Source organism: Kogia breviceps, chromosome 14, assembly GCF_026419965.1.
Source record: "Kogia breviceps isolate mKogBre1 chromosome 14, mKogBre1 haplotype 1, whole genome shotgun sequence".
Taxonomy (NCBI): domain Eukaryota; kingdom Metazoa; phylum Chordata; class Mammalia; order Artiodactyla; family Physeteridae; genus Kogia; species Kogia breviceps.
In genome coordinates, this window is record NC_081323.1 from 55,950,798 (window position 1) to 55,972,295 (window position 21,498).

Below are 21,498 nucleotides of genomic sequence, written 5' to 3' on the forward strand. Positions count from 1 at the left end.
TCTAGAAATACTTTTAACAGACAATTATGTTCAAATTGTCCTAGTAAATCACAAAATTTCCAGTTTCACTCTAGATTGTTTTCCAGCTTAAAAAATAATTAATACTCAGAATGTTCACTTGGAACTTAAAATAGATCATAAGCTGTAACAATATATGATCAAAATACCCTAGCCTAACATTCCTGGGTTGAAATTTAAGTCAAAACATCAAAGAATTGAACAAGAAAGAACATTTTCACAAAAAAAGAGATTGATGTGACTCCCACTTGCAAGCTGGCCACGACAAAGCAACGAATGTTCCATCTGATGTGGCTTCGACCTAACCTGACAGGTTTATTAACCTGAAGTTTTCAGCGTCTTTCTTCACATGCTGGTACACACATAAAGCCACAAATTCATATAAAGTATGTAAAAACAACACAATTTAGGATGCCATGAGCAAAAAGCTGCCAAATAATTTAAGAGTCACAAGTATTCACTCTTTTCAATGACCAAAAAAACCAAAAAACAAAGCCAAAAAAATCCACAAAAAAACCCAAAAAACCAGAACTACCCCAGAGTATGGCCATATCATTTGTAAAGCCAAAAGCATTTTCTCCTGGCAACCTAACATTGTTGGGAGAAAGCCAAGAAAAGCAGTTTTCATGGAAAGACATGGCTGTGTTCAGCTGTCTGATATCACCCGCTTGCTCTTGGAATCCTTCCAGTACCTCAACTTGGCAGATAAAGAGTAAGTAGAAATATGCAACAAATTGCAATGCCAAAGCCATCGCCTGGCTGTCCAGTGTCACCTGGAGTAAGAGAACTGGGAATGAGGACCCTGGGCATGTGAGCAGCCCCCCTCGCTGAACTCAACTCTCAGAAGGATGCCAGCTTTGAAAGCATTCAGGGAAATACACAGCCCCCAAGTCTGAACACTCTCCTTAGACTAATAAATCGCAACTGGAAGATGGGCAGAATTATTTGCTGACTCTCATAGTACTGCCCTTGGATGATATGTGAGCAGAATGTGACTTAGAAAGAACGGTGGAAACTCCTAAAAGGAAGGTGACAGGACAGCAGATCACTGACAAGGTCTCATGCCTCATTTGTAGTTACCCAATTGTTCTAGAAACTTCTAGCAACAAAGTCAGTGCCCTAACACTGTTGGTACCCCCCACAGGACACAAAAGTTAGACACACCAGTTCTCCAGGGTACAGTCTGCATTAATTCACAAGCAAAAGCACCAGGCCAAGGTCAGTGGGGTAACTAATCCTGACTCTGCCTGCGGCTAATCAGCTGTGTGACTGAGACAAACCTCTTGTTCCCTCTAAGTTTTAGTTCTCCTCAGCCGTGAGACACGAAGCATTTAGATGACCACTAGGTGATCTTTAAAGTTCCCTGTGATCCTGGACTTCCCTGGTGGTTCAGTGGTTAAGAATCCACCCGCCGGGCTTCCCTGGTGGCGCAGTGGTTGAGAATCCGCCTGCCGATGCAGGGGACGCGGGTTCGTGCCCCGGTCCGGGAAGATCCCACATGCCGCGGAGCGGCTGGACCTGTGAGCCATGGTCGCTGAGCCTGCGCGTCCGGAGCCTGTGCTCCGCAAGGGGAGAGGCCACGACAGTGAGAGGCCCGCGTACCACACACACACAAAAAGAATCCACCTGCCAATGCAGGGGACATGGGTTCAAGCCCTGGTCCAGGAAGACTCTACATGCCACAGAGCAACTAAACCTGCGAGCCACAACTATTGAACCTGCTCTCTAGAGCCTGTGAGCCACAACTTCTGAGACCAAGTGCCACAACTACTGAAGCCCGTGCGTTTAGAGCCCATGCTCCACAACAAGAGAAGCCACCACAATGAGAAGCCCACTTGCCGCAACCAGAGAAAGCCCGTGTGCGGCAATGAAGACCCAATGCAGCCAAAAATAAATAAATAAATTTATTTATAAAAAGTTCTTTGTGATCTGAAAACCCAGTGACTTTCTTGGTTTTAAACAATCAGCCCTTGAATTGTATGATGTCCGTACTCCTGGAAGGCCCAGCTACCCGCAAAGAGAGGCAGATGGGGACTTGGATTCTGTGTGGCCAAGTGCTGGCCCCTGGATCGGGAGGACCTCATTAAGTCTAGGCTCCCTGTGGGGTGGCCAGCGGCCTGTCAAGGAGACTGGGATTTTGTAGGGCGCTCCCTGCCACCCGCACTGCACAGGCCCCTACGCTTTCCACAGCTTCACATGCTCCACGCCATTTCCCAAATCGTGTTACAGGAAGTACTGCCAAGCCAAGGTGAGGGTGATAAAACTTAAATTGATTGCCTTCCCTAATTCTTCAAGTCCTAACATTTTTTAGGTGGGAAAGCAGCCTCTTTAGGATTGCATCAAAGCCAAGTCAAGCCAAGCCCGCAGTGGCTATGGAGAAAGAGGAGGAAAGAGGAAAAGATGATAAAAGAGTAGGAGAGAAAAGGGAAAAATAAAAAAGCATTTTATTTTATAAGGAATGAATCTGTAGAAAGACGAATTTTAATTTACACTGTAGCTCAGCTACAGCACAATGGAACACAAAGCCAAGTTTTTAATAATCCTTACCCCGACCCTCTACAGGACAGCTCTCTCCTGTTAGGCCAAGAAGGACCCTACTCCATGGATTTACAATCCACTTGAAAAATGCTGAAACAGAGCAGGCAGAGGAGACAATAGAGGAACAAGGTGATGTCCACACAGATAATGCGGGAATTCAGGGGAAGGAGAGGTAAAGTTGGGACCGAACAGGCAAAGAAGGCTGTAGGGAAGAGAGCCCATGATTATTTCTAGCAAAATTTTTTTGTGTGTGTGTGGTATGCGGGCCTCTCACTGTTGTGGCCTCTCCTGTCGCGGAGCACAGGCTCCGGACGTGCAGGATCAGCAGCCATGGCTCACGGGCCCAGTCGCTCCGCGGCATGTGGGATCTTCCCGGACCAGGGCACAAACCCGTGTCCCCTGCATCGGCAGGCGGGCTCTCAACCACTGCGCCACCAGGGAAGCCCCTATTTCTAGCAAAATTTAAAAGAGAAAGAAAGCTGACATTTAAGAGAATTTTGTTCTTCCTCTCCATTGGGGCAGGAAAACTGAACAAGTTCTTATAACAGACAGGCGATCAGCTTCACTGCTGAGGCAGGAGATGAGTCCCAGGAGGCAGGGTGAGGACACAAACCCAGTGTTTTCTGGGGCCTCCTCGGCTGCAAGAAAAGGAATGGAGAGGATAAAGTAAAGTCCCACCCAGCTTATTAAATGCCATAAATCTCAAACCATAAAACACACTCAAAGACATATCACTGTTTCAAATACATGTGGTTCTTCTTCTAACCAAAAACTGAGTTGTGTAAAGTCCTAACAAAAATATACTTGGTATATAGTAAAGTGTTCTTAGTCATGTCCACTGGTGCAGAGACATGGCTTTGAGGACACAGAGAGGTACCTTAACACACTACAGACGCTGCACCTCACTCCTTAAGATAATGTAAGTGAAAGCACTTGGAAAATGAAAGTGCAAAATCAATGTAAGGCAGTAGCGGTGGCATTAAAAGTAAAGCAGTTCTTTTACTATAAAAACTCACCCATAAAAAAAACCAAACAAAAAAACCCACAACTCACCCATTACTGACAAGGGGAAAATGTTCCTTGTACAACATTAACTTCTAAAAAAAGGATTAAAAAAAAATAAAATCCCCGTAACACACGCACACGTGCGCACACACATACACACAGAGCAAGGAAGACAGAACACCAAAATATTTAGTAAAGGGTTTAGAGGTGGTTTTTATTTTTTAAACATTTTCTGTATTATTCAAATTCTCTGCACGAAACATTTTATCTAAGGAGGAAAAGTCATTATTTTTTAAAATTTTATTTATTTATTTATTCTTGGCTGCATTGGGTCTTTGCTGCTGCATGCAGGCTTTCTCTAGTTGCAGAGAGCAGGGGCTACTCTTCGTTGCAGTGCATGGGGTTCTCACTGTGGTGGCTTCTCTTGTTGCAGAGCACTGGCTCTAGGCACGCAGGCTTCAGTAGTTGTGGCTTGCAGGCTCTAGAGTGCAGGCTCACTAGTTGTGGTGCATGGGCTTAGTTGCTCCACGGCATGTGGGATCTTTCCGGACCAGGACTCAAACCCGTGTCCCATGCATTGGCAGGCGGATTCTTAACCACTGTGCCACCAGGGAAGTCCCTATTATTATTTTTTAAAAATAAATTTATCTATTTGTTTTTGGCTGCGTTGGGTCTTCGTTGCTGTGCGCAGGCTTTCTCTAGTTGCAGTGAGTGGGGGCTACTCTTCATTGTGGTGCGTGTGCTTCTCCTGTTGCAGAGCATGGGCTCCAGGAGTGCAGGTTCAGTAGTTGTGGTGCACGGGGGTAGCTGCTCTGTGGCATGTGGGATCTTCCTGGACCAGGGCTTGAACCCGTGTCCCCCTGCACTGGCAGGTGGATTCTTAACCACTGAGCCACCAGAGAAGTCCCCAAAAGTTATTTTTCAAAGCCATTCTCTGCTCAAACATTATGACTGCCCACAATGACAAGATGATACACTGCTGGGCTGCACACCTGTACTTAAAATATTAACTGCTTTTTCTTTTTTAAAAAATTAAAATTAATTAATTAATTAATTTTTTTGGCTGCACTGGGTCTTCATTGCTGTGTGCGGCTTTCTCTAATTCCGGTGAGCAGGGGATACTCTTCGTTGTCGTATGCAGGCTTCTCATTGCAGTGGCTTCTCTTGTTGCAGAGCATGGGCTCTAGGTGCACGGGCTTCAGTAGTTGCAGCACGCAGGCTCAGTAGTTGTGGGACGCAGGCCCTAGAGCGCGCAGGCTTCAGCAGCTGCAGCACGTGGGCTCAGTAGTTGTGGCACGCAGGCTCTAGGGTGCAGAGGCTTCCGTAGTGTGGTGTGCAGGCTCAGTAGTTATGGCACACAGGCTCAGTAGTTGTGGCGCATGGGCTCTAGAGCGAAGGCTCAGTAGTTGTGGCACATGGGCTTAGTTGCTCCGTGGCATGTGGGATCTTCCTGGACCAGAGCTCAAACCTGTGTCCCCTGCATTGGCAGGTGGATTCTTAACCACTGCACCACCAGGGAAATCCCTAAAATATTAATTTTAACCTGTCATCAGACATTGAATAAAACTAGGTAGATCAAACTGATTATGACTGTCATGAGATTACTCTTGGGTGATAATTTAAATCAAATTCACCCCGGTTATAACATGGTTGTAAGTTGTCACACTTTGCTCTAATGTATTATACATGTGACCAGAAAAAAAGCCTGAATGAGGCTCAGCCATTCAGACATCTACCACAACTATTGGCAAAGAAGGCTGGAAGGAGGGAAAAGAGAAGCAAACAGACAACAGCCAATCAGGATATAAAAAGCTGTATGTTGCTTTAGTAGCTTATGTTTATCAACTTGGAAATTTCGTGAGTGACTCCTGATACAACAAAGGCACAATTATCCTGCTACCTGAATCTTGGTTCATATTTCAGGCAGCACGGATACCATTTCATCTGAATCTATCTGGTACCTGAGCTTTGGAGGGCAACAGGCAAGAGACTGGATCATGAGGGATTTACCAGAATGTGTTTGGCTCCCAGGTTTCAATAGTGAGGTACATTTACAGTTGGAAAGTACCTATTTCAGGAGTAGCACCTATTCCAGCAAGGAGATGATCCAGCTGCTATCACATCTGCCCAACTCTCACTAAAGCCCACCTGCCTCCTAGTTCTCAGCTGTTAGCAATGATGCTCTGATCTTTGGCACAGTGGAAGCTGAAAAGGCAGTGGTAATATACACGTTATCAATTATTAGAATGATGTATATTAAGCATCTTCCAGAGGGAGATACTACAGGGTGGTGGAGGTGCATAGCATGCAGGGCCACATCCTCTCAAGCCCAAGGCAAGAGACACAAGCTACAAGGAAAACACATGTGCGCTGTCAGCAGGTGGCACCAACACTGACTGCTAAATGGAGTCTGAAGGGGGAGAGGGGGGCCCTGACCCTGTGGGCAGACAAACAGCTCAGGTGGTCTAACTTGAGGTAGGTCTTGAGAAGTGGGCTAAATAGTAACTGTAATATTCATCAGTGACAGGTGCTGTTCGGCATCATCACCATGAATGAGAATACGGTAAGACATCTCAAGAAGGGGCCTGGGTATCCACTAGGTCTAGAGAAGTTACTCTTGCAATTTCAAAGTCTCTCTCTACTTAGATACCCACAAAAATCTGACTAGATGACCAGCCATCTGGCTGGGAGTTGACTGATAGATCGAAGGTATTAATTTAAATGAACATCAATACTGGGAACAGCAGGAGTAAGCTGGTTATTAATGTTCATAATTACTTATAAGAGGTAAGCTCTGTCTCTGAAGAGCATCACTTGCAAAATCGACGGACAGTAATGAAAGCTGCTATGATGTCTCCAATGAGATTCTGACAGACTGATCTGAAAGTCACCACCTTCTGTCTTCCGGCTACTCCCATCACCGCACACCTTTCCTTCAATGAATCCACATGCGGCAGTAGCACAGCTAGGTGCAGCCACACCCTGACAACTTCAAAAGTACAACTGCCAAGCAGGCCAGCACCTCCCATTCTACAGCCAATCTTCCAAGCAAAATGTGCCAAGTTCTCAGGGGAGAAAACAACACTCCAAACCTCCCCTTGGTCTGTCCCTTATCTCCATGCCCCAGTGCTTTCCCCCATAGCCCTATCAGCATGGCCACTCACCAATGAGACCATACACCCCTGTACACCACGCACAGAGGGCTGGCTGCTCAGACTTCCTGTTTCCAACTTAAATGGAACAGCACATAGGAAAATGCTCTGAAAACCACAAAGCACTGTGCAATCTTGAGGTGCCTTTAAGATCTCTTTCCAAAAATAGAGCACAGAAAATCTCTAACATCAGACAGGATTCTCTAAAGTGAATAAATTTTCTACAATACTGAAAACAGACGGGCATGCATTGTAACGTGTAATTTACAAGGTCAGTAATTCCAATACGATGTAAGAAGTTGGCATTTCCCAGTATTATCTATCTCTTGTTCTAGGACTTAAGATGGCTTGTTTTCCAGTTCATTCTTCAAACACTGGGCAGAAAAACAGAATTAAACGACTCACTGTTGAGGGCATGAAGTTTCCACTTGGTAATAACAAAGCAACCACTGCAATCATGCCATTTTGCAAAAGCTACAAACCCAAGTGCCACATTCTTACCCTAAAATATACAATAATATGCACAGATGTAATTATACAGAACTATGGCTTTGGAATTACAATCCACTGATAATTACTTGCATCTCCTGAACAGAAAATGTCATCAACAACCAATTCATAGCTCTGATCTGGTGTTGTTTAGAGCACTCTGGACACTTGTTCATTAGAACATTCAGGAATGGTGCTCACTCCTCAGCAGACAACAAAAGTGGGAAAAAAGGAATTTTTGCACAGAATGCATTTTACCAGTTGTAGCAAAGATGATCAAAGAAAAATAAAAAAATGTTTTGGGGAAACTCCATTTGTGAGCAATTTTTATTTTAACAATTATTAAAACAAAAACCTCTTGTTTCTGAGATTCAGCTACACCCACTGCTTTAAGTTCTTGTAAAAGGCAAAGTTTTCAGAGTGTTATGTGTATTCTCAAAAAACTGCACAAATACAGAAAAATTTTAATACAATAAAATTAAAGAAGAATTTTAAGTCATATGAATAGATGTTAAAAATAAATGAATCAAATCTATATGTATCAATTTTAATAATACCAAGTTTTTTTTAATGAGATGAATATGTATAGCATACCATGTATATTGTGTATAAGACACTTAGATTTTTAATGTTAGATTTGATTTCATTTATTTTAAAAAACTATGAAAAAGAGACAAATCTCCCAAGCAGAAGCGTTCCAAATAAGTTACACAGACACCCCACCACAAGGGAGATAGAGCCCAACCCCACTCTTTAAGTGTGGGCTGTGCATGGTGACTTCTTTCCAAGAGGACAGGCTAGAAGGGGGAGGGAATGGAACAGTACAGCAGAGACACGAACTCAGCCAGGTAAGCCACACAACCATGTGATCAGCCATGATGACAATATGCACCCTTTGCCATGTGATAAAAATGGCACTTTAGGACGTCCCTGGTGGCGCAGTGGTTAAGAATCCACCTACCAATGCTGGTGACACGGGTTCGATCCCTGGTCCCGAAGATCCCACATGCCTTGGAGCAACTAAGCCCATGCACCACAACTACTGATGCCCGTGCGCCTAGAGCCCATGCTCTGCAACAAGAGAAGCCACCGCAATGAGAAGGGCGCAGCGCAATCAAGAGTAGCCCCCGCTCGCCGCAACTAGAGAGAGCCCGTGCGCAACAAAGACCCAACGCAGCCAAAATTAATTAATTGATTTTTTAAAATGGCACTTCATGATCTTCCTTCCATAACCCCGTAAGTCTAAAACCCCAGTCTTATCACAATAAAAACATAAGACAAATCCCAATAATGGGGCATCCTAAATACACCTGACCAGTCCTCCTCAAAACTGTCAAAGTCATCAAAAACAAGGAAAGTCTGAGAAAATGTCACAGCCAAGAAGAGCCTAAGAAGACATAACAAATGTAATGAGGTATCCTGGATGAAATCTTAAAAAAAGAAGGACATTAGGGGAAAATTAAGGAAATTATCAATATTGGCTCATTAATTGTGACAAATATACAAATATAATAATATGGGAAACAGTAATGGGGGGAGGAAGAAATATAGGAATACTCAATACTGTCTTCCAATTCTTCTATACGTCTAAAACTTTCCAAAAAAGTGTCTACTTTAAAAGTGAAAAGGGAATTCCCTTGGTGGTCCAGTGGTTAAGATTTGGCACTTTCACTGCCATGGGCCCAGGTTCGATCCCTGGCCGGGGAACTAAGACCCCACAAGCCATGTGGTGTGGCCAAAATAAAAATAAAAATTAAGAAAAAAAAAAAACAAAACAAAACTGTGAATAAAATCTGAAAAATATCAACATGTGTTAATTCTGACTAACGGAAACATAGATGTTGATTATATGGTTCTTTGGTGTGTTTTGAAAATTTAAAAAACCCAGAAAGTCACAAACAAAACCTTTCTTTGCTACAGTAGTAGTATTGTTTAAAAAAATTTTTTTAAGAGACAAGATCACTTTAAAAAATCACATAAAAAGTAATTATAACTATGCTGGCCTCCCACATGGGAGGTAAACACTTTTTCACTAGCCAGAAAAATCACCTTCTTTATGGGTCTTGCAAAACTTGCTTGGTTGAATTACTATTTCAGATTGAGAGCCACAGCCCAATGAGACCACAGGCAAGGCCCACAGTACACATGTGTGTTTCTAGAAGGGTGTAAGCAGCAAATCCTTCTGTACAACAAAAAATACTCCTGGGAAATTAGACTCACTCTCCAAGTTATCTATTCTATAAATTTTGTAGATGGGGGTAAAACCTGATCCATACACAGAAAATTAGGTATTATGCACTTCCCCATCTTATGTTGAATCCTGGTATATTACAGACAAAATGGTGTAGTAGAAAAAATACAGACCTTGGAGTCAGACATGGATGGGTTGTAAGTCAAATCTGCCATTTTCTAACATGTGTCATCTTGAATAATTTCCTGGGAGACAGAAAAGTGGCTCAGAATATTTTATTCCATGTGCAAAACAGATATGGCATGTACCTCACATGATTATTAAACATGAGACGAATTGAGATCGTGTTGCAAAGCACCCAGCACAGAGTCCAGTACAATCGGCACCCCAGCCCAGAAGTGTCATTCCTTGCCTGCTCTTCTCTTACCACAATTCAGAAAGAGTAAATACAGTAATTGTTATCTTTGTTCATAAAAGGATCATACTGAAATTTTATGTTATAGTCATTATGTAATTCTGAAAAATGCCATAAGTATTACGCGGTAATCAACATAAAAACCCTAAATGTTTTAACTTGGTGACAGATGGACAGCAAATTACTGTCTACAGTAAACGTAACTCTTTCCAAAATATTGCAGAAACATTTTGGAAAAGTCGATCCTCGAAGTCATGCTTTGGACCCATTTACATAAAGAATGTTAGGTTTAGTACTTCCCAACTTTCTACACTGAACAAGGAAAGAAACAACAGATAACTTTTGAAGTGTGATATATCCAATCACCAATGGGCACCCATCACATACTCTAACTCACGCTCACACCATCAAGATGGAGAGACCTCCCAGTGCCTGGAGGGCACAGCCACAACAACTGCCCATCCTAGAGCTGGTGAGAAAAGCAGACTCAAAGCACCCCACTCCCAAGACCTCCCAAAGCAGAATTTGCACCTTAACAAGATCCCCAGGTGATTTGCAAATCATTAAAGTTTAAGAAGCCCTGCCCAAATCTGTGTTAAAGTCTGAGAAACGTTAATGGCTGGGCTTAAGAATGGTTCCTAAAATGTTTGCAGTGACGGAACAACACCTGAGAGGAATACGAAGAGTGGAGTCAAATGTCTCCCAGAACAAATCCAACATTCCCTAAAGGAAGACAACAAAACTTATTCAACAACATATCCACAATATCCACTACATAATCTAAATTACTAAACATGCAAAGAGGCAGGAAAATGTTACCCCTCACTGGAATTATATATTTAAACAAATGAACAAAAGACTGCGATGACAAAGATGTTGAAATCAGCCTTCAAAAGAATGGCAGGAAAGGAACAAAGAGAAAAAAAAAGAACAATATGCAGAAGGGACAAATAGAAAACAAATGGCAAGATGTGGACCTAAGTCTAACTGTAACAACATTTCATATAAATAAACTAAACCCTCCATTTAAAGACAAAGATCGTCAGAATAAATTAAAAACAAGTTCCAACTATATGTTTGTTCCAAGAGACACACTTTAAATATAAAGACACAGACAAAGGGTTTTAAAAAAGATATCCTTTGCAAATATTAATAAGAGTGGGAGCAGGTATGTTAATGAGACAAAGAATATTAATAGAAATAAAGAGAAACACGCAGAATGATAAAAAGCTCAATTCATCAGGAAGACATAATAATCCAAAATGTATATTCACTTAATAAAAGGACATCAAAATACATGAAGTAATCAAATTTCATTCTAGTTAAAGTAAAAATAGATAAATCTATAATTATAGTTGGATATTTTAAATATTCTCTCAGTAACTGATAGAAGAGACAGAAAAAACATCAGTAAGGACGTTGTCGATTTGAATACAATCAATTTACTCTAACTGACATTTACAAATGCTACACCCTTACAACTGTAGGAGGCACATTCCTTTCGAGCATATGCAGGACATTCATCAAAACAGACCATATGCTGGGCCATAAAACAAGTCTCAGTAAATTTCAAAGGACAAAAATCATATAGAGCATGTTCTCTGACCACAATGAAATTAGAAATCAATAACAAAATAATATCTGCAAAAATCCCCAATATTTGAAAATTAAGCAACACACTTCTACATAGAAACATGAGTCAGGGCTTCCCTGGTGGCACAGTGGTTAAGAATCTGCCTGCCAATATAGAAGACACAGGTTCAAGCCCTGGTCTGAGAAGATTCCACATGCCGCAGAGCAACTAAGCCCGTGCACCACAACTACTGGGCCTGTGCTCTAGAGCACACAAGCCACAACTACTGAAGCTCACACGCCTAGAGCCTGTGCTCCACAACAAGAGAAGCCATCGCAATAAGAAGCCCGCGCACCACAACAAAGAGTAGACCCAGCTTGCCACAGAGAAAGCCCACGTGCAGCAATGAAGACCCAACACAGCCAAAAATAAATAAATTTTTTAAAAAAAGAAATGAGTCAGACAAGAAATCACAAGTAAAATATAAAAATATTCTGAACTAAATGATAATAAAAACCTATAAAAATTTATGAAATGCAGTGCAGGCCAATATTTATTGCTCAAATGTTAATAATGGAAAAGTCTAAATTCAATGATCTAAGCATTTACCCCAAGAGTTTAGAAAGAGCAAAGAAAACCCAAAGTAGAAGAAAGAAAATAACAAAAAGAGAATCAATGATATATAAAAATGAGAATATTAAGTCAAAACTTGGTTGTCTGAAAATACCAATAAAGTTGACAAATCCTTACTCAGACTGGTCAGGGAAAAGGGAGAGAAACATAAAATTATAAATATCAGATTGAAAGAGGGGGCAACGGACATTAATTATTACAGAGTCTGTAGACATTAAAAGGAAATTAGGGGAATATTACGAATCCTTTTATGCCAAATAGATTCAAGACCTTAGACGAAATGGATAAATTCCTTGAAAAACACAAATTATCAAAATTAACACAAGAAGAAATGAAAAATATGAATAATCTGTACCTATTAAACTAATCAAATTATAATTTAAAACCTTATCACAAGGAAAACTCCAGACCCAGATGGTCTCACTGATGAATTTTATCAAACATTTTCAGAAAAAATACTGAACTCAGAAAAGAAAGGAAGAGGGAATAAACCAGTGTAGTCTTGATACCAAAACCATATCAGGACACTGCAAGAAAATTATAGACCCATATCCCTCATGAATATAGACGCATAAATCCTAAACAATATTCTAATAAATCAGATCTGGGACTTGCCTCGTGGCCCAGTGGTTAAGACTCCTAGCTCCCAATACAGGGGGCCCAGGTTCGATCCCTGGTCAGGGAACTAGATCCCGTGCGCCACAACTAAGACCAAGCGCAGCCAAATAAAAACGGGAGGGAGGGAGGGAAGAAGGAAGGAAAATCCTAACTAGGTTTAAAAAATAAACAAATAAATCAGATCCAGTAGTACGTAAAAAGGTTAATACATCACGATCGAGGGAGGTTATCCCAGGACTGTAAGGTTGGTTCAACATTCAGAAAGATGTACTTTACCACATTAATAGAATAAAGAAAATCCACCTGATCCTCTCAATAGATACAGAAAAAGTATTTGATGAAATTCAGCAATCATCTATGATAAAAAGACTCAGCAGACTACGTAGAGTAGGGGCTTTCTTCATACTGACAAAGGATACCTTTAAAAGCCTACAACTAACACCATGCTTAATAAATGACTGAATGTCTTCCTCCACAGATCCAGAATAAGACAGGGGATGTATGCTCTCAACACTTTTATTAAACACTGAAGGTCTCAGGCAGAGCAGTAAAGCCAGAAAAATAAAAAGCATACCGATTAGAAAGGAAGAAGTAGAACTGTCTTTATTTTACAGGACAACATGACCTAGAAAATTCTAAGGCATCTACCAAATAAGTATAACTAACAAGTGAGTTTAGCAAAGTTACAGGATATAATGTTAATAAAGAAAAACCAATTATATTTCTCCATATTAGCAACAAACAAGTCAAAATTTGAAAATTTATATGTCCACACAAAGACTTATACAAAAATGTTCACAGAAGCTTTATTCTTAACAGCTCCAAACTGGAAACTACCACAACGTCCATGAATAGGAGACTAGATAAGCAAATCATGGTATATTAATACAACAGAATACTAATTAGCAATAAAAAGAACTACTAAATTCAGGCAACAACAAGGATGAATCTCAAAAACACACCGTGAGCAAAAGAAGCCTCACCAAAAACAAACAAAAAACCCCACATTACAGAATTCCATTTGCATGAAGTTTGAGAACAGGTAAAAGTAAAACTCATCCATGGTGAAAGAAATCAGTAGTGACAGCAGACATGGGGGTGGAGAGAACAGGAAAAGGGAGAAATACAAAGGAACTTTCTGGGGTAATGAATATGCCCTGTATCTTAATAAGGGTACGGGTTACATGGGCATGAGAGTTTTGACAAATCAAACTGTAACACTTAAGATCTGTGCATTTCACTCTATGTAAATTATACCTTTAAAAATATTAATAATGAAAGTAAAACAATAAAATATTTTAAAAATTAATACATGTAGGTCTTTAACCCCAGATCCTAATTGTTGACCTTTAGTTAGAAAGTAACAAAGCTGATTGGTTTTTCTTACAAGTATACTCTTCAAAGTAGTCACCCTGGAGACTTATCAAATCAAAGGACTCAATGTTGCTATTATGCAAAACATTCATTCAGTTTGTGCTACAGAAAACAATCAGTTACAAAGTTAAACTGGAAGAAAAAGAAATGTAACTCCAACTTTGACTTTAAAAAGAGATACAAAATTATAGATAAAAGACTGCTAGGGAAAACATCAGAAAGTTAACACCAATTATGAACTGGGTGATAAGATTATGGTTTCTTCTGTAAACTTTCAATTTTTGTACAATCAACTATTTTTATTACTAGAAAATAATTCTCTGAAAACAGTAGAAAAGCAGTCTCATTATCACTTCAAATGTGATTATCTCAAATCCTTTATGTAAGAAAGCATCTAGACAGCTAACTAACCAATCTTCTCTGAAAGTTTTACAGTAAATCCAGACACTGTGCTAAGAACTATACATACACCATCTCATTTAATCAGCACAATTCTATGAGGTAGATATTATTACTACCCCTCTTAATCTATACAATTCTCAAAGGCAGATACTATTATTATCCTCATTTAAAAGACAAACAGGGCTTCCCTGGTTGTGCAGTGGTTGAGAGTCTACCTGCCCATGCAGGGGACATGGGTTCGTGCCCCGGTCTGGGAAGATCCCACATGCCGCGGAGCGGCTGGGCCCATGAGCCATGCCGCTGAGCCTGCGCTTCCGGAGCCTGTGCTCCGCAAAGGGAGAGGCCACAACAGTGAGAGGCCCGCATACCGCAAAAAAAAAAAAAAAAAAAAAAAAAAAAAAAAAAAAAGACAAACAACTAAGACCCAGAGTGATTATATTATTTTCCCACAGCTAATAATTAGTGGAGCCTGAACTTGAACTGAAGCAGCTTACTCCAGATCCCAACCTCTGCTGCTCTTAAGCACTTGGCTAGACTGCATCTGGGGAAGGCAGTTTGAGCAGCTGAAGCGGCTGCTGCTGCTACTAACGATGATGATGATGATAACAATGACAGGAGCAGCAGCAGGTCAGTACAATCTGTGGGTAAAGCCATTAAATATACATATACAACCTCATTTAATTTCAAAAGTTTAAAAATAAATTCATGGATAATTATCATGGGAAGTTCAGTGCATCCTGAATCACATAGTCTCCATTAAAGTCATGATACAATTATTGAGCCAGTACAAGACTGCTTAATATTTCTACCAAAACCTGTGCCCACAGGAGCTATATAATTATCACACAGCACACTGTATTAATTCAAAGCTTTCAACCTTTTCATTCTATAAACTGACCATTTACTTCCACTGTGATCTTTTTCAAAAAGGCCAAATTAGGATTTACTTAATAAAAAACTTCCTTGTTTCTTTTGCATTATTTCAAGGATCAGATGAGATGACATTACATGAGAAAGAGAAAAGGATCAGACAAATGTACAGTATTATTTCTCTTGCTATTAAATGTTAGAAATTTCCAATTATCATTCCAAAATAGAGAAGGTGAGTCACTTATTCTGAACAGCCAATTTGGCCCTACTCCTCTCTTACTGACCATATGTGGCTAATCTATCCCTTCAGCACGCCAATTCTCGGAGTGTGGTTGCTGATCAGCACAACCACGGTCACCTGGAAGCTGGCAAAAAAGCAGATTCTCAGGCCCCACCCCAAACCTACTGAATCAGGAACTCTGGGGAGGCCCAGCACTCTGGGTTAACAACCCTGCAGTGCCTGTGCTGGACACCAAGTCTGAGAATGACCACTTATCTTATCTGACCAAAATGTTGGTTGACTGGAGCCAGGGGGGTCCAGATCTAAAAATCAAAACCTTCACCCCAGAACTTCCCTGGTGGCGCAGTGGTTAAGAATACACCTGCCAATGTAGAAGACATGGGTTCGAGCCCTGGGCCGGGAAGATGCCACATGCCATGGAGCAACTAAGCCCATGTGCCACAACTACTGAGCCCTCGTGCCACAACTACTGAAGCCCGCGCACCTAGAGCCCGTGCTCCACAACAAGAGAAGCCACCGCAATGAGAAGCCCACACACCACAGCAAAGAGTAGCCCCCACTCACTGCAACTAGAGAAAGCCCATGCACAGCAACGAAGACCCAATACAGCCATAAATAAATAAATAAATAAATTTATTTTTAAAGAAACCACCCTTCAACCCTAAGGGAGAGCTCTACGGAAAGCTAGCTCCAAGAACAATATTCCAAAAACCTTATTAAAAAATAAGCCCTAATCTAACCCCCTGTGAAGAAGGCTTACCATACAAACTATTTTGGTCCCTTATTTCCAATACATTACTTATAAGAAAGGACTGAAAGGATTTCTAAGGCTGTAAAAGCATTTATCAACCTCAGAACTGTAAAGAGTCTGGACCCCTTGCCCAGATACGTCACAATACCTTCCTCTTTCCACCAGTGTCTGGCTTCCCTCTGCCACCTTCTCTGTGCAGAGCAACAACTCTCAATACCCCTAGCCAGGAGAAGAACTTGAGTGTACAGCTTCCAATTCCCACTTAAATTTATCTTTATTTATTTTTTTAAAGAGATTTATTTATTTATTTATCTATTTATTTATTTAATTTCTTTTTGGCTGCACTGGGTTTTAGTTGTGGCACATGGGATCTTCATTGAGTCATGCAGAATCATTCATTGTGGCGCACGGCTCCTCTCTAGTTGTGGCATGCAGGTTTTCTCTTCTCTAGTTGTGGCACGCAGGCTCCAGTTGAGGCGCACGAGCTCAGTGGTTGTGGCACGTGGGCTTACTTACCCCGTGGCATGTGGGATCTTAGTTCCCTGAACAGGGATTGAACCCGAGTCCCCTGCATTGTAAGGCGGATTCTTTACCATTGGACCACCAGGGAAGTCCCCTTAAATTTATCTTTAAATATCTTTTCTGCTTTCCTCCTAAAAGACAAGTGTTTGGGTTATTTTCTACAGAAAACTAGAGCATGCTACTGAAAAGATAACATATGAGTTTTCCTACTGTTGAAATGGAGGCACACAGAACGAAGGGAATAGAGGGAAGCTGAGTAACTTTCCACGATCACATAGCACAGCCAGGATTGGATCCCACAAAGTCTGGCTAAGGGTCTCTTAAATCAGTAACACGTGCAGCCTGTTCTTGGATCAGTTTTACAATCTATATTTTAATAAAAATTCTTTTTATCCAGGCTTTACAATTAAGTTATACAAAAATTCTTACAATTTTGGACTTTCTTGATGTTTGTGATTATTTCTACTTTCTCACTCCTAATTTTGTGTGACTCTTAAAGAAAACATTTAAAATAGAAAACATAAGCCATTTCAACAACATGGCAATAATGTTAACATGGCAATGATATGGTTTTTTTTTAAATGAAATAATTTCTCCTCTCCATTCTGTGTGCCTCCATTTCTAATCTGTAACATGGGAACAGTACCCACTTTATTTTTTTTAAATTTTATTTATTTATTTATTTTTTTGTGGTATGCGGGCCTCTCACTGCTGTGGCCTCTCCTGTTGCGGAGCACAGGCTCCAGACGCGAAGGCTCAGTAGTTGTGGCTCACGGGCTCAGCTGCTCCGTGGCATGTGGGATCTTCCCAGACCGGAGCACAAACCCGTGTCCTCTGCATCGGCAAGCGGACTCTCATCCACTGCACCACCAAGGAAGCCCAAATTTTTTTAAAAATTAATTAATTAATTAATTAATGGCTGTGTTGGGTCTTCGTTTCTGTGTGAGGGCTGTCTGGCTCTAGTTGCGGCAAGCCGGGGCTGCTCTTCATCGCGGTGCGCGGGCCTCTCACTGTTGAGGCCTTTCTTGTTGCGGAGCACAGGCTCCAGACGTGCAGGCTCAGTAACTATGGCTCACAGGCCCAGGTGCTCCGCAGCATGTGGGATCCTCCCAGACTAGGGCTCGAACCCGGATCCCCTGCATTGGCAGGCAGATTCTCAACCACTGCGCCACCAGGGAAGCCCCCCACTTTATATTTTTTAATGAGAGTAGGTTAAACACTCTGAGTTTTTCTTCAGAATAAAAATATATTTAGACTTTTCTAAAAGAAAAATATATTGACTCAAGAGACCAACAGTCTAATGGAGTATTGTCAAAGATCTTAAGTCACCCTTGAGGAAAAAAGCTTCAAGCCCATATAGTTGTACAGATGGTTTCTCAATTCTTCAAGGAACAGATCATTCAAATTTGAAACTGTTCCAGAGAACAGATGTGAACAGCTTCCAAACTTTTTCTGACCAAATTAACACAACCCTGATATCAAAACCTGACAAAACACAAAAAAGAACTACAGATCAATCTCATTGTTGATTAGTGAGAAGCAAAAATTCTAAATGAATGCTAGCCAATAAAATTCAGCAAAACATTAACTTTCAATTTCACAATTACAGAGATGGTTCAGTTGGATAGTAGGAAACCTACTGAGATAATTTGTCACATAAATAAAACAAACAAACAAACAAAAAATCACAGGGTAACCACTATAGATGTCAAAAGGGAACTGATAAAATCCAGCATCCAATAAATGAGTAATAGATTACACCCCAATTTCAAAAGATTGAAAACCAAAGCTCACATTATACTTAGTAATAAAACACTACATACCTCTCTATTTAAGTCAGATACAAGCCAGGGATGCCCAAGAGCATAAACACTGGTAGAAATACTGCCAAGAAGACAAAAGTATCAGTAATGCAAAAGATGACTGCCTACTAGGAAAACCCAAGAGAATCACGTGAAGAAGTATTAGAATAAACAAGAGAACTCCATAAAGTGGCCAGATTACCAAACTGACATGTATATATATCAACATCCTTCCTATATTAAAACAATAGTCAATTAGGTAATGAAACAGAACTCATCTCTAATAGCAATGATAAACCCATTAATACATCCAGAAACAAACTTAATAAAAAAGGTTTATTACCTATATAAAGAAAACTATAGTATGCTTCTGAGCAACATAAGACTCCATAAAAAGACAAACCTTGTATGTACAGGATAAGACAACTTGGAAAGCCACAAAACTGTTAGAATGTCAAAATCCCCCTTAAATGGTTTATAAAATTCAATATAATCCCAATCAAATCCCAAGACTTTTGTTTGATTTTTAGGAATCTGAAAAACAGTCCTAAAGTTTATCTGAAACAGAGGTTCTCAACCCCGGCTGCCATGAAAATCATCTGAGGAACTATAAACTATATCAATGCTCATGCCATGCCCCAGAGATTCTAACTTGGTCTGCAGTAGGGATGAGGCATCACATTTAAAAGAAAAAACTAGGTAATTTTGATGCACAGATAGGGTTGAGAACCATATATCTAGAAGAGTATCTTATAAAGGACAGCAAAGAAAATACTGGATTCTTGAAAAAGAGTGAAAGGCAACTGGCTCCATCACATGTTAAAATTCATTACACAGCTAGGATAATAAGTTTCTGGCACAGAATAAATAAAGATCTGTGAAACAAAAGAAAAAGTCCAGAAATAGACCTAAACTCTGTATATTTGAAAGCTGAATAAAACATACCAAAAATGATGTCACTGCAGTGGGCGGGGGGGTGGAAGCTGGATTAGTAGTATCTAAATAAATGGTACTGTGATGACTATAATTTGGAAAAATGTATATAGCTAGATTTCTATATCTCACTCAAGCCAAAATAAAGTCTGAGTTAAAAATCCAAGATATAATGGGAAAAAATACAGAATATTTCATAATTTCGGAACAGAAATGCATTTCCAAACATGACATAAAACCCAAAAGCCATAAAGAAAAAATGGATAAATCTGTTTCTATAAAAACTGAAAACATCCATTTGATAAAAACTCAGAACTATCATATTGTAAACCTATGTGGCCATTCTCTTGGTAAAACAGACTTTAGCAAATAAAAAAGGGGGAGAAACTTTCACTCATTAAAAGACTTTAGCTTTTTATTTTTAAAATTATAATATTTTCAGTCAAAAAATTGAACCATTTCATATTTTTAAATTATGCTTGATTTTGCTTCTCCCATCCTGCTTTATGCTTTGTTTCTAATTTTTTTGTCTTTAGACTTTAGTTTTTAATATACAAAGGATATAAAGAATACAAACCAAGAAGAATAAATGGGAAACCATGCAACAGTAAAGTTGACAGAGAATATAAGCAACAGCAAAATACAAATGCCCATGAATTTATGAAAAGACATTCTGCCTAAGAGACAATCTGCCTAAGAGAATGGCAAATCAGTAAAAGAGTAGTAACAGTGTCGGTGAGAATTTGGGGCACAGGGACTCATTCACTTTGGTGAGGATATAATTTGCATAATGTTTTTGGAGAGGATCTGGCAATATCTATGCTTGTTAAAAATGTCAATATCCTTTAATCCAGAAATTTCACCCCCAAGAATTCATCCAGCTGATACACTGAGCTGTACATATATATACAAGTCAAAAATTGTGATAGCAGCAAAACACTGGAAACAATCTAAATGGACAGATATTGGGGCACTAGTCCTATAAATTAAGATATAGCCAAATCAGGGACTTCCCTGGTGGTGCAGTGGTTAAGAATCTGCCTGCCAATGCAGGGACACAGGTTCGAGCCCTGGTCTGGGAAGATCCCACATGCCACAGAGCAACTAAGCAAGTTGTTCACCACAACTACTGAGCCTGCACTCTAGAGCACGCAAACCACAACTACTGAGCCCGTGCGCCTAGAGCCTGTGCTCTGCAACAAGAGAAGCCACCACAAGGAGAAGCCCGTGCACTGCAATGAAGAGCAGTCCCTGCTCGCCGCAACTAGAGGAAGCCTGTGCCCAACAACAAAGACCCAATGCAGCCAAAAATAAATAAATAAATAAATTTATTAAAAAGAAAAAAAATAAGATATAGCCAAATCAGGGACTACTACTGTACCATAGCTAGTAAGAAGGACTGAGAGCTCTATCTAACATGGAACAACTTCCAACTTACATTGTTCAGGGGTGGAAAGGAGGTGTATGTCTACATCTATACATGGTGGGGGTTGTGGGGGGAGACAGAGAGAGAGAAAGGTTATACCATACTACTCTTCATGTTTAGAAGAGATATCCACACACACAGAGACACACACACACATGCATGCACACACACACTCAGACACCCTTTCTATACCTCTATATATACAGACATCTCTGGCAGGATAGATAAGAAATAGTTGCCTTTGGTGAGAGAATTTGGGAGAACCAAGGGTCAAAAATTAAGGGAGACTACCTTTTCAGGTCTTATCCTTAGTGCGATTTTTTTAAAATTTGACTGTTAGTTGTTAAACCATGTGCATGACTACTTCTAAAAACAAAACGTTTAACAAAGTCTTTGACCCCATAACCTCACTTTTCAGAATTTATCCCATGATGCATGTGGATATGCCTACACAAGGATATATTCACTGCAGCACTGTTTGTACTAACGAAAAGTCAGAAAACAATCCAAATGTTCATCATCAGAGGAGTACATAAATTACGGTG

General features: G+C 40.3%; 1 protein-coding gene across 2 annotated transcripts in view; it reads right to left on the bottom strand.

Annotated features, from left to right (window-relative positions):
• Nucleotides 1-21,498, bottom strand: part of CREBBP (CREB binding protein) — a 132,872-nt gene that overhangs the window by 82,040 nt on the left and 29,334 nt on the right. The window lies entirely within an intron of this gene.